The sequence below is a fragment of the Kogia breviceps genome, chromosome 16 (genome assembly GCF_026419965.1).
Source record: "Kogia breviceps isolate mKogBre1 chromosome 16, mKogBre1 haplotype 1, whole genome shotgun sequence".
Classification (NCBI taxonomy): Eukaryota; Metazoa; Chordata; class Mammalia; order Artiodactyla; family Physeteridae; genus Kogia; species Kogia breviceps.
In genome coordinates, this window is record NC_081325.1 from 40,187,754 (window position 1) to 40,198,588 (window position 10,835).

Here is a 10,835-nt window from a genome sequence, read left to right on the forward strand (position 1 = left end):
TTAATTGTCATAAAGTTATACATATTGGAATTATCATTTATGTTGACACACAAAGAATATTTCCATAAAATCTAAGTTACAACTAGGAAGGAAAATATATTTTTGTTTGTTAAAAACTGCATTAAGTACTTAAATAGTTGAATTTAATTTTAGGATCTGCTGTAAATATTTCTCTTGATTATTTGCACTTTTAGATGAAAGAGACAAGGAAGAATATTTCCTTATTGTTAATTTCATTATTGGGCAGGGGTAAATGATGTAGCATGTTTTAAGTAAAACTTTTGAAGAATTAAAAAAATACCCAAAGTTTCCATTTAATTATATGATAATTAAAAAATAATAGCACTTACTTTGTTCTGGGTACCGTTCCTCAAAACAACAATATAATATATGTATTTTTAATATATCTATTTTACTGATAAAGAAACCGAGGTCCAGAGGGTTTGGATAATGTAACTGTGGTCTAACCCTTATTAACTTGAAGAGTCAGTCCCAAGCTGTGTGTCATGAGTCTGTGCTCTTAACCACTATGCATATTACCTTATGGAGATAAATATTATTTGGTGGCATGACCTCATATAGGCTTTTTCAGGGATTATACAGTTATTAATAAGTTTGTATTATGGGAAAAAATTAGAAACATAAATTCTGTTAATAATTAACATTTTAATTCCATAAATATTTACTGATTTTTTTTCTTATTTTTAATTTATTTTACTTTAGTTGATTCCTTTCAAATAATAAGCAAGATGAATGAAAGCTTCTAAAGAAGTAGCAGAATGTGTTCTGCTTCCTAAGGGCAGTTAGGCAACCAAAAAATGATTTACACTTATTAAATCATTTATTTGTCCATGACATATATTTGTTTCTTTTTCTCACAACACACACATACACACACACACACACAAACACTAATGCACACTCGCATCCATATACCAATATCCATATGCACACACAGATGAATGAACACACACGCTGCAGTGTACACAGAACTATACTGAACTGGTTCTAGACCTTGCTCTATTGTTAGCTGAATAAATTCTGGAAATAAACATAGTGTTTCTTGTCTCATTTATAACAAGTCTATGAAATGGGAGTGGGAGATTTGGACAGCATAGATGATCTCTAAGAAAATTGTTCACTTTTGTAGTCTATGATTTTGTGTTAATTTTCTTAATTGTGTTCTAACAGTGTAGACTGTTTTTGGTGATTCTTTTATGTGTTTAGTGTTATAGCTATACACATATTTTATGACATAGAGGGATATCAGGCAATTTAAAAGAAAAGGAACTTATCCAATGGCAGAGTATAAGTAGTTTCTATGGTCTGAAAATCCCATATCTTGACTCCATTATCTAACTCTCACTCTGATTTCTAATGGATCATTTTGGGAATGCAGCCACTCCATTTTTAAGAAATATTCAGGGATATTGTAGGTTGACAGGTTTCTTTCTATATCTGCTCTGCCACAGTTAGGACCCAGATGAAAATGAATTCTGTAGATATTCATGGACCACCCACTAAACAACCTGAGGTGTAAAAATCAATATGAGCCCAACCATAGGAAAATAATTGGCTTTTGCTGCCTGCCTGACCTTTCTGCTGAATGCAACAGACACACAGAGTTCTGCCATTCTGGGGTTTGTTACAAGTAAATTTCAGTTTTTCTTGTGTTCTGACAATTATCCAGCTTGAGTTATAACAAATATACTACAGTACTTTAAAAAAAATGTAGACTTTGATTAGTGACAGTGTACTAGCTGTTTCATTATTAGAGAATAATACAATGTTGTTTCCACTAGCAATCACAACTTGTCAATTGCATTTGTTATTGTTTCTCATGGAAAATAACTCCTGGTTACAATGGATGGATGTAAAAACCACACACCATGTCCAAGTAGCTTGGGAAATAAAATGTGTCAGTACACTGTATTCAATGACTATTTAAAAAATAATAAATAAACCAAATTATTCTTCAGTGTCATGATATATTGGTATCATTCCAGGGAGCACAATGTATTAGTTCATAGCATTTAGATAATATTATGAATTAATGATTATATATTCAAACTTAAAAAAAATCTATTGTTCTGATAGTAGCTGCCATTTAATTAACTAATACAGATGTATCATAGTTTAGAAACCTGTTTTTTTTTTTTTTTCATGGCTTACATCTTGAGTCCAGTAGAAAAAAAAAAAAAAAAATTAACTCTAGAAGAGAGAAAACTTGTCTCTGACTTTTTTGCCATATATACTAACATTGAAGAATTTTTATATTGAAAACAACCTAGAAATATAACTATCATTATAGAGGAAATACCATTATAGAGGAAGATTTAATAAGAGTATGAAATATAGATTAATTAATTAATATAAAAATAAAAATGATAGCAGATAAATTGTGATTACTTTCTGAAATATGTTTCTTTCAGTAATTTTATATCTTTCTAAGACTTTAATGTGTCTTCCTTTTGGCAAATGCAAACAAACAGCACATGTGGCTTGAAGTTTTGGAGGTTGGATAGTTAACAGCTTTTCATCTGAATCCCTGAGTCATGACATGATCATATTTCTTATCTTCACCTTTTAAATTTCCAGTCTTTAAAATAAGGTTAACTTCAATTTTTCAAGCAAGTATGAAAATAATTTGTAATGACAGACATGTTTATCCAATTATTTGTTGAGAGTTAAATTGGGAAGATGTGGCATTAACTCTATGAACATTCTTTAAGAATAAACTTTATGACTTCTTGACAAATTCAGACGTCCTAGTTTTTCACTATTATTTAAGAGATTGAAACTCAATAATCATTAAAAATAACACTAAAGTATAATCTAAATGAGCATACATATTTAAGGCCTATGATTTCCTTGCAAATTTTAATGGAATTTAGACAGCTCATAAAACCAAATGTATTAGAATGAGAAATGAGTAATTTGTTATTAAAAGCCATCATTTAATGTAGCTAGAATTTACTATACATGCTAATATTACATATGAATAATAAATTTTAAAACAATGGAATATCTAGGGAATAGGCAGGTACTTAAATAACAGGGAATATTCTCAGTACATTATGTCAGATATGTCCCAGTGTATCATTAAATACATGAGTTTCATTGGGCTCAATGAGTAGCACCATAAATAAGTTCTATTTGTGTATAACATTAGATAAAGCAATAAAACCATAGAGAAGAAGTAACATAAAGAACTTTTTGATATTTAGTTGTCACCTATTACCTGTAGAGTGACATTGTCAAAAACCTAAAGGTTTTGTGAATGGAATATTTTTACCTAGTCGTCCTAGTAGAAATGCAGATGATACTTTCTCTGTCTTTACTAAATATTAATAAATATCACTTTTAAGATATAATTTTGCTTGTTTTCTTAGTACACAAAGTCAGACTTATTTAATTAATTTGTTTGTTTGTTTCTTTATTTTTTTGGCTGTGTTGGGTCTTCATTGCAGCACACAGGCTTTCTCTAGTTGTAGCAAGTGGGGGCTACTCTTCGTAATGGTATGCAGACTTCTCATTGTCGTGGCTTCTCTTGTCACAGAGAATGGGCTCTAGGTGCATGGGCTTCAGTAGTTGCAACATGTGGGTGCAGTAGTTGTGGCACACAGGCTCTAGAACGCAGGCTTAGTAGTTGTAGTACACAGGATTAGTTGCTCTGCAGCATGTGGGATCTCCTGGGCCAGGAATCAAACCCATATCCCCTGCATTGGCAGGTGGATTCTTAATCACTGTGCCACCAGGGAAGTACCATTTTGCTGTTTTCTTTTTGATTGTAACACTGGATATTTTTCTGTGTATTGTAATAAGTAGCTATAGGTTTCTTGTTCTGTGGTATGCTTCTTCATTTTGAATACATTTAACCTCATAACCACTAAGTAGTTTCAGTTACAAATCTCTTCATCTTACATATGTCATTTAATTATAACAATAATCTGATAAGGGCAGTTATTACTCTGCATATTTTCTCATGCAGAAACTGAGGTCCCATGAAGTTCAACTAGTAGACAAAGTTCACAGAGCTAAGAAAGTTTGGAGATTAAACTAAAATTTAGAATGTCTGACTCCTAATTCAGTTCTCTCTATAACATTACACTGCTTACAGTTTTTTTCACCTTAGCAACAGTGCCAGTGCCCTTTCTAAGTCTCATCTGCATTGACTAACAAAAATTCACTCCACAACTCATTTTTGTCATACTTACATACTTATTTCCAATAGGTTTTATCCACTTTATGAATCAGGTCAACATCTTTCTATTTATGAAGTCTCTAGAGACTTGTTAATGCTTACCTCACATCCATTTATTTTATATTCCAACCGTTCCAACCACTTCACCCAGAATCCAGTAGCACTTGTCTCTCAGTAGTGTCAAAGGTCTTCTACCCTGCAGAATCCTCTTTAAAAAATAGTACTCTTCTGGGACTTCCCTGGTGGCACAGTGGTTAAGAATCCGCCTACCAATGCAGGGGACATGGGTTCAAGCCCTGGTCCAGGAAGATCCCACATGCTGTGGAGCAACTAAACCTGTGTGTCGCAACTACCGAGCCTGTGCTCTAGAGCCCTCAAACCACAACTACTGAGCCCCTCTGCCGCAGCTACTGAGTCTGCACTCTAAAGCCCATGAGTCACAACTACTGAGCCCGCGTGCCACAACTACTGAAACCTGTGTGTCTAGAGCCCATGCTCCACAACAAAGAGAGCCCATGCACTGCAACAAAGAGTAGCCCCTGCTCACCACAACTAGAGAAAGCCAATGCACAGCAATGCAGATCTAAAGAAGCCAAAAAAGAAAAGTACTCTTCTACATTATAACTCATCAATGACCTAATATGCTGTTTTATATATATGTGTGTGTGTGTGTGTGTGTATGTGTGTGTGTGTATAGAAAGAGAGAGAGAGAGAGAGAGAGAGAGAGAGTAGAGTCTCTTTTAGTGCCTTAAAACAATAATACAGTATTCAAAATTTTCATTTACTATGTTGGATTTATGGTGTAAAAAGAAATGCTGTAGAAGAAACACATGAGCTGTAAAATATGTAATTCCTCAGAACTAGATTTTATCTTTTAAGACACAACAAGTTGTTACGTGGATCTCTTTGGTATTCTGTAAATAAGGCCCTTATGTTTGTGTGATTACATCTATTTGTTGCTCAGCCTAATGGGACCTTATACAGTTTAATGAATTCTGTATGAAAAAATAAGAGTCTGTTATCTAGTGTTGACTGATCTGAAGTCTTCATGAAATTGTATCTACTGAAAAAAGACAGATAAGACAGGTTGTCTGAAATTATACCTGGAACATGCAAATGATGGGCTTTTTATATGATAAGGAGGGCAATATTACACCAGACCAATAACACCAAGTCTGGGTAAAGTAATGAATCCAATCTCTTGCTACCAAAATAAGATCTATGCAGGAAAATTAATAAGTAAATACCGTCCTTTCATCATGATATCATTTGGGAATTTTAGAGCTCTGTAGTCCATTAGTCAGTTTAGTTAATGATTCTGCTTATCCTCTTAATCATGTGCAACACATAGACTGAGCTTCATTTAGTTCAATGTGCCTTTCAGAAGCCTGAACTGAATCCCAGTTTGTGGCAAATCATAACTTCTCAGAGTACAAAAGAGTCAATTCACCTCTCTTAAGTTGTATAATATCTTCAGAAAATGTGTAGTACTTCTAAGTACAAAAATGACAATTTAGGTAAGCCCCAAATAGGTCATGGTTTTAATGTTTAGCTATTTCCACAGCCATGGCTTATTTAATGCTGGAAACATGCATTGCATTCACAACAATTTCAAATAACAAAGAAAATAGGCACACTAAATAAAATTTTAATAGACACTCTTTCCTAGTATAATATTTAAATTTCCATAAATCTATATACTTTAGGAAAATGCTTCAAACTTCATTAAGTTAGAGTGTTGAGTGAAGAGTTATAATCAGATCAATTTTTATAATTTGAGTGATATTCAAATTTATTCCCATCTCATTGAGGTGGCAATAGATTGATGCTGTGTGAAATCAGGGAATTTCAACCTATTGCACTCAAGTGAAACCCAATAAATTAAAAAAAATTATATATTCATTGCAAAGTCTGTGAGAAAAAAATGAATGACACAGTTTTTTTCTTCATTAGTGAGAAGACCTACTGGTGATCAAAATTTTTTAATAAATAAATGTGTGACCTGTAGTGTTTAGGGAGGAAAAATACAAGTTTAGTTGTATGTAACTGATGATTGTTGGCTACTAAAATAATAAAACTTCCATGATTCAAAAATAGAGTACTATTTTCATTTTATATCTTCCTTTTTCCTTCCCATCTTCCATCCATCCTTCCTTCTTTCCTACCCACAACTCCCACCACAACTCAAATATCTTTAATGTGTACTCTCTTGTAGAATGTATATTGTTGCATAAGTTCATATTGAATTCTGTAAATATTATTAGATTATAGATGCCATTCTCTTTTACAATTTTGTTTCCACTTAGCAGTATGGTGATAAAACTTACATATCTATATGTAGATAGGATTTATTGCTCCTACCTGAAGGATGGAATACCATGATGTTCATTCTCCATATTTTTTCCTAGCCAATCTATCTAGCAACAGATGTTCAGATTGCCTTCAATAACCTGATATCACAAAAAATACTGTGGTAAATATCACCATTCATGTTTCTTTGTGATCTATATGACACTTTTTTTTAGTAATATCCAATAATGGCATTACTGGGTCATAGGATATATATATCCAAATTTTAGTATGTACCAAAGACAGTTTTCCCTTGTATGGCTGTGCCAGTTTGCATACACACTAGTAGGGTATAAAGGATCTCATATCCCAGTATTTCTGGAACACGACATTATCAGGCTTTCTGATTTATGCTAATCTAACAGGTGAAAAGTGATATCTTACTACTCTTTTAAATGGCATTCTCTGCTTAGTAATGATTTTGAGCTCCTCTGAATATTATTGCTAACCTTCTTGGTTCTTTCTTCTATAGATATTTTCCTGCATTATCTTTAGTTGTTTTTTGTTTGTTTGTTTTTAATGAGAATTTTTGTCTTCTTTTGTTGATTTGCAGGAATCCCTCTAGATCATAGTTTGGCAAACGTTTTTCTGTAAAGTACCAGATAATAAATAGTTTAAGCTTGTGGACTATACACCCTTTGTTGTGACTACTTAACGCTGTCATAATAGCACAAAATATGTAAAACAATGAGTGTGGCTGTGTTCCAATAAAACTTTGTTTACAAAAACAGGTCATTGGACAGATTAGACCCACAGGCCATAGCTGCTAAATGCACATAAATGGTAAAAACACCAAGAACAATGTCAGGAATAGTGATGGAGAAAAAGATAGTAAGATAGGCATGAAAATTGTTAGAAAATGGCAGAGAAGGATCAGAAGCTTAATAGTGTATTTATGAAAGATAAAATTAAAATTTGACAGAAATGTTTAGGAGAATATCTTTGTAATCCAATCCATGAAATTCATATTGCAAGTGAACAAAAAAAACAGCCAACAAACAAAAAATCTAATGAATTCAGGATTTCTTTTGAAGAACACCATAGAGAAATTAAAATACCAAGGATAAAATGGGAGAAGGTAATTGAAATGGATATAATTAACAAGGGACTAATATCTAAGAACAACTGTTAAACTGATACTGTCTTAAATGTAATTCTCCCTTCAAGAAAAAAGAAAAGAGAAAAAGAAGACAAAATTGGAGAATAGTTGTTTACATGTCTTTGGACAGTTTAAAAATATCTTTCTTTTTCCAGAAAGTAAAGATTTTCAATATTGTCAGGATAAGTCTGAAAAAAACAAACAAAAAAGAGCCAGATTGAAGGAAATCACATTCTCCAATTTCTGATAATTTTTATCTTCAAGGAAAAAAGAAATATAATCATATTTAATTCTAACAAGTTGAATCTATGAAAGACCATGATTAAGAGTAAGTCACTATGAGGTGGTGAAAAATGCAGCTGAAATAAAAGAATTGTGTCAATGATAACATGTTTAATTTATTTTAATTTCAATAAAATGTTGCTGTCTTTTTTTTTTTTTTTCATTGAGTGTAAGTGATGATACATGTACCTGAGTACGTGAGTATATATGTATGTGTGAAATATATTTAAATATATGCAAGTGTATGTATTTATGTTAATAAGAAAGACATTTTTTAAATTAAGGAATCAAAAGTATAGGTAAATATGAACTGAAACCAATGTGCTCCAAGAAGATGTATTAGTTATATTGTAAATCCCAAAGAGAAGAGGTAGCATTGAAGTCATTATCCTTTGAAATAAATTTTTTAGATGATTGGACTAATTTTAGAGAGATATTATTAAGGTATACATAAGTCTCCAATTATAACACTATAACAATATAATTAAATTAACATATCACAATGACAGAACAGTAGATTAGGTACTTCTGTTCTCACAAAATTTAAAGAAAACATCCTTTCTGGAAAACCTACCAAGAATAAAATAAGTAAAATCTAATGAAAGCAAAGAACATAAAACACCAGTGATAAAACAAATAAAACCTTATTATAAAAGAAAACTAAACTCAGGTTTAGATTATCTTCGATTTCAAAAATAAGCACTATGACCAGCCCAAGAATCAACTGATGAAAACACAGATCCCAAAACCTCAGCCAGTAGAAGACTGTTTTTCTTGGTTCCTTGGTTCCTTCTTTCCTTCCGTCCTTTCTCCATCTTTCCCTCTCTCTCCCTCCACCCTCCACACTTCTCTCTCCACCCTCCTTCTCTCCCTTCTCTTTAGCTCTAGCTCTACCTCTGTCTCTCTCTCTTCCTTCCTCCTGTTCTCTCTTCCTTTCTTCCTTTTGCTTTTAGGTTGGGTTTAAATATTAAAACCTTAAGTGCATACATTTTGTCTGGTAAGCATTCTTAAAATCTAGAGGATAGCACTGACAAAGATAAACAAAAGAATAAAGAAAAGATTAATGAAGAAATATATTTAAAACCATGTAACAAGTCTTTTTAATCCATTTTACTATATGTGTACTAATTTTCAAAATTTTGTCTATTTTGTTTATTGAGTGCATAAAAATCTGATATATATATATATATATCCATACAATTTGTGATTTTGCATTTTAGAAGCAATTATTTAAGTTTTTCATCACTGTTTAATTATGTATGAGGCTATAATTAGTGAAATATATAAGATTTCATAAACTCTGGATATTTACACTGTGACTACTTGGAGAAGTGTTAATATTTAAATCAATGTTAAGAGACTAACTTGTCAAATTAATAAAGCTGACACTTCAAAAGGATGAATACTATGAAACATCTGTCTCTAAACCCAGCAAATGTAAATGAATTTTTAAAATGTATAAACCACCCAAAAATCTCAAATTCAAGCATCCCAGTCTCTGTCCATCTCTTATCTTTTCAGGTAACTTATTCTAGAAACTAACTGCAACAATTCTTCATCCTATGGGGAGCTTTATCCAATTAATTCTATCAGTTTTTCTCTGACTACAACCTCTGTATCCTAAATTTCTTCTTTACCTAGTTTTGGTTCCATAGTGCATCATTATAATTCTCACCTCTCTTATGACACCCTCTGCCATAATAAAATGTAAAATTGCACCCTCCTTAAATGCATTGCTCCAATTATACTGTGTTTCCACAAGCAGTTAAACCTGGCTGGAGCAGAATACATACTGAAATGAGTTACTGTGCTTTAAATTTATAATACATTTCATATAATTCCTAAACTGTTTCCTAAACTCAATATGTTTCCCATGTCAATTTCATCTCAGTTTCAAAAATAGAAATGTTTCATATTCCTTTGGTTTTCCAGTACATTTCTATACTCCTATGCTTTCTCATACTTTAGAGGTTTTTAAGGCTGACATTGATAGAGGTTTTGGGGGTTTGTGGAGGAAATTCAGGTTTCATAAACTTGAATGGGAAAATAAAATATTTTGACTATCTAGCTTTAAATTTAACTTCCCCTTAACTATAAATATAGACAACAGACCACTGTTATTTTAACAAAGTCTGTGGACTTTGTCACAAATAGAAAATGCATACATTTAATATCACATTACAGTTGGTGCAAACATCTTGAAATATATACATCATCATCACTACTTCAGAGTAATATAGTTTTAAAATCTACTGCTCAGTTCTATAACATAATACATTAATTTAAAAAACACTTATTATTATATAAAATTAGTTCTTATTAATATTTTTGAAATGATCTAACAATTTTTCAGTATAACTTTTTCTTTATAATCTTATGTATTTTATTTTATAAATTTAAATAAATTTAAATTTACTTTAATTTTGGAGTTTACCAGTGTACTAAAAGATCCATCAAACACACCCACATGCACACACAAAATTACGATTTTTCTGATTGATGGCCTAGCTTCTTAATTGCAGAGCAAAAAGGACAGAAGAGAGTTACTTTGTTTTCACCCTACAAAATCTAACCATCTATTTGATCCTGTGTCCTCATTTTGCACTTTATTCCATCAAAATTATACCTCTGTACTAACTACTAAGGTCAAAATTTCCATTTATGCACAGGATTCTTTCCCTTTCACCTACTTAAGAAATTTGTCCTTGGATGGATACTCTCTTTTGTACCAACATTCCCTTCCTTACTTGCTGATAGAAATATATCAATAATTAAAGAGCCATTCATATCTCTTGTATTAGTAGTAAATAAATACGGGCTTCTCTGGTGGCACAGTGGTTAAGAATCTGCCTGCCAATGCAGGGGACACGGGTTCGAGCCCTGGCCTGAGAAGATCCCACA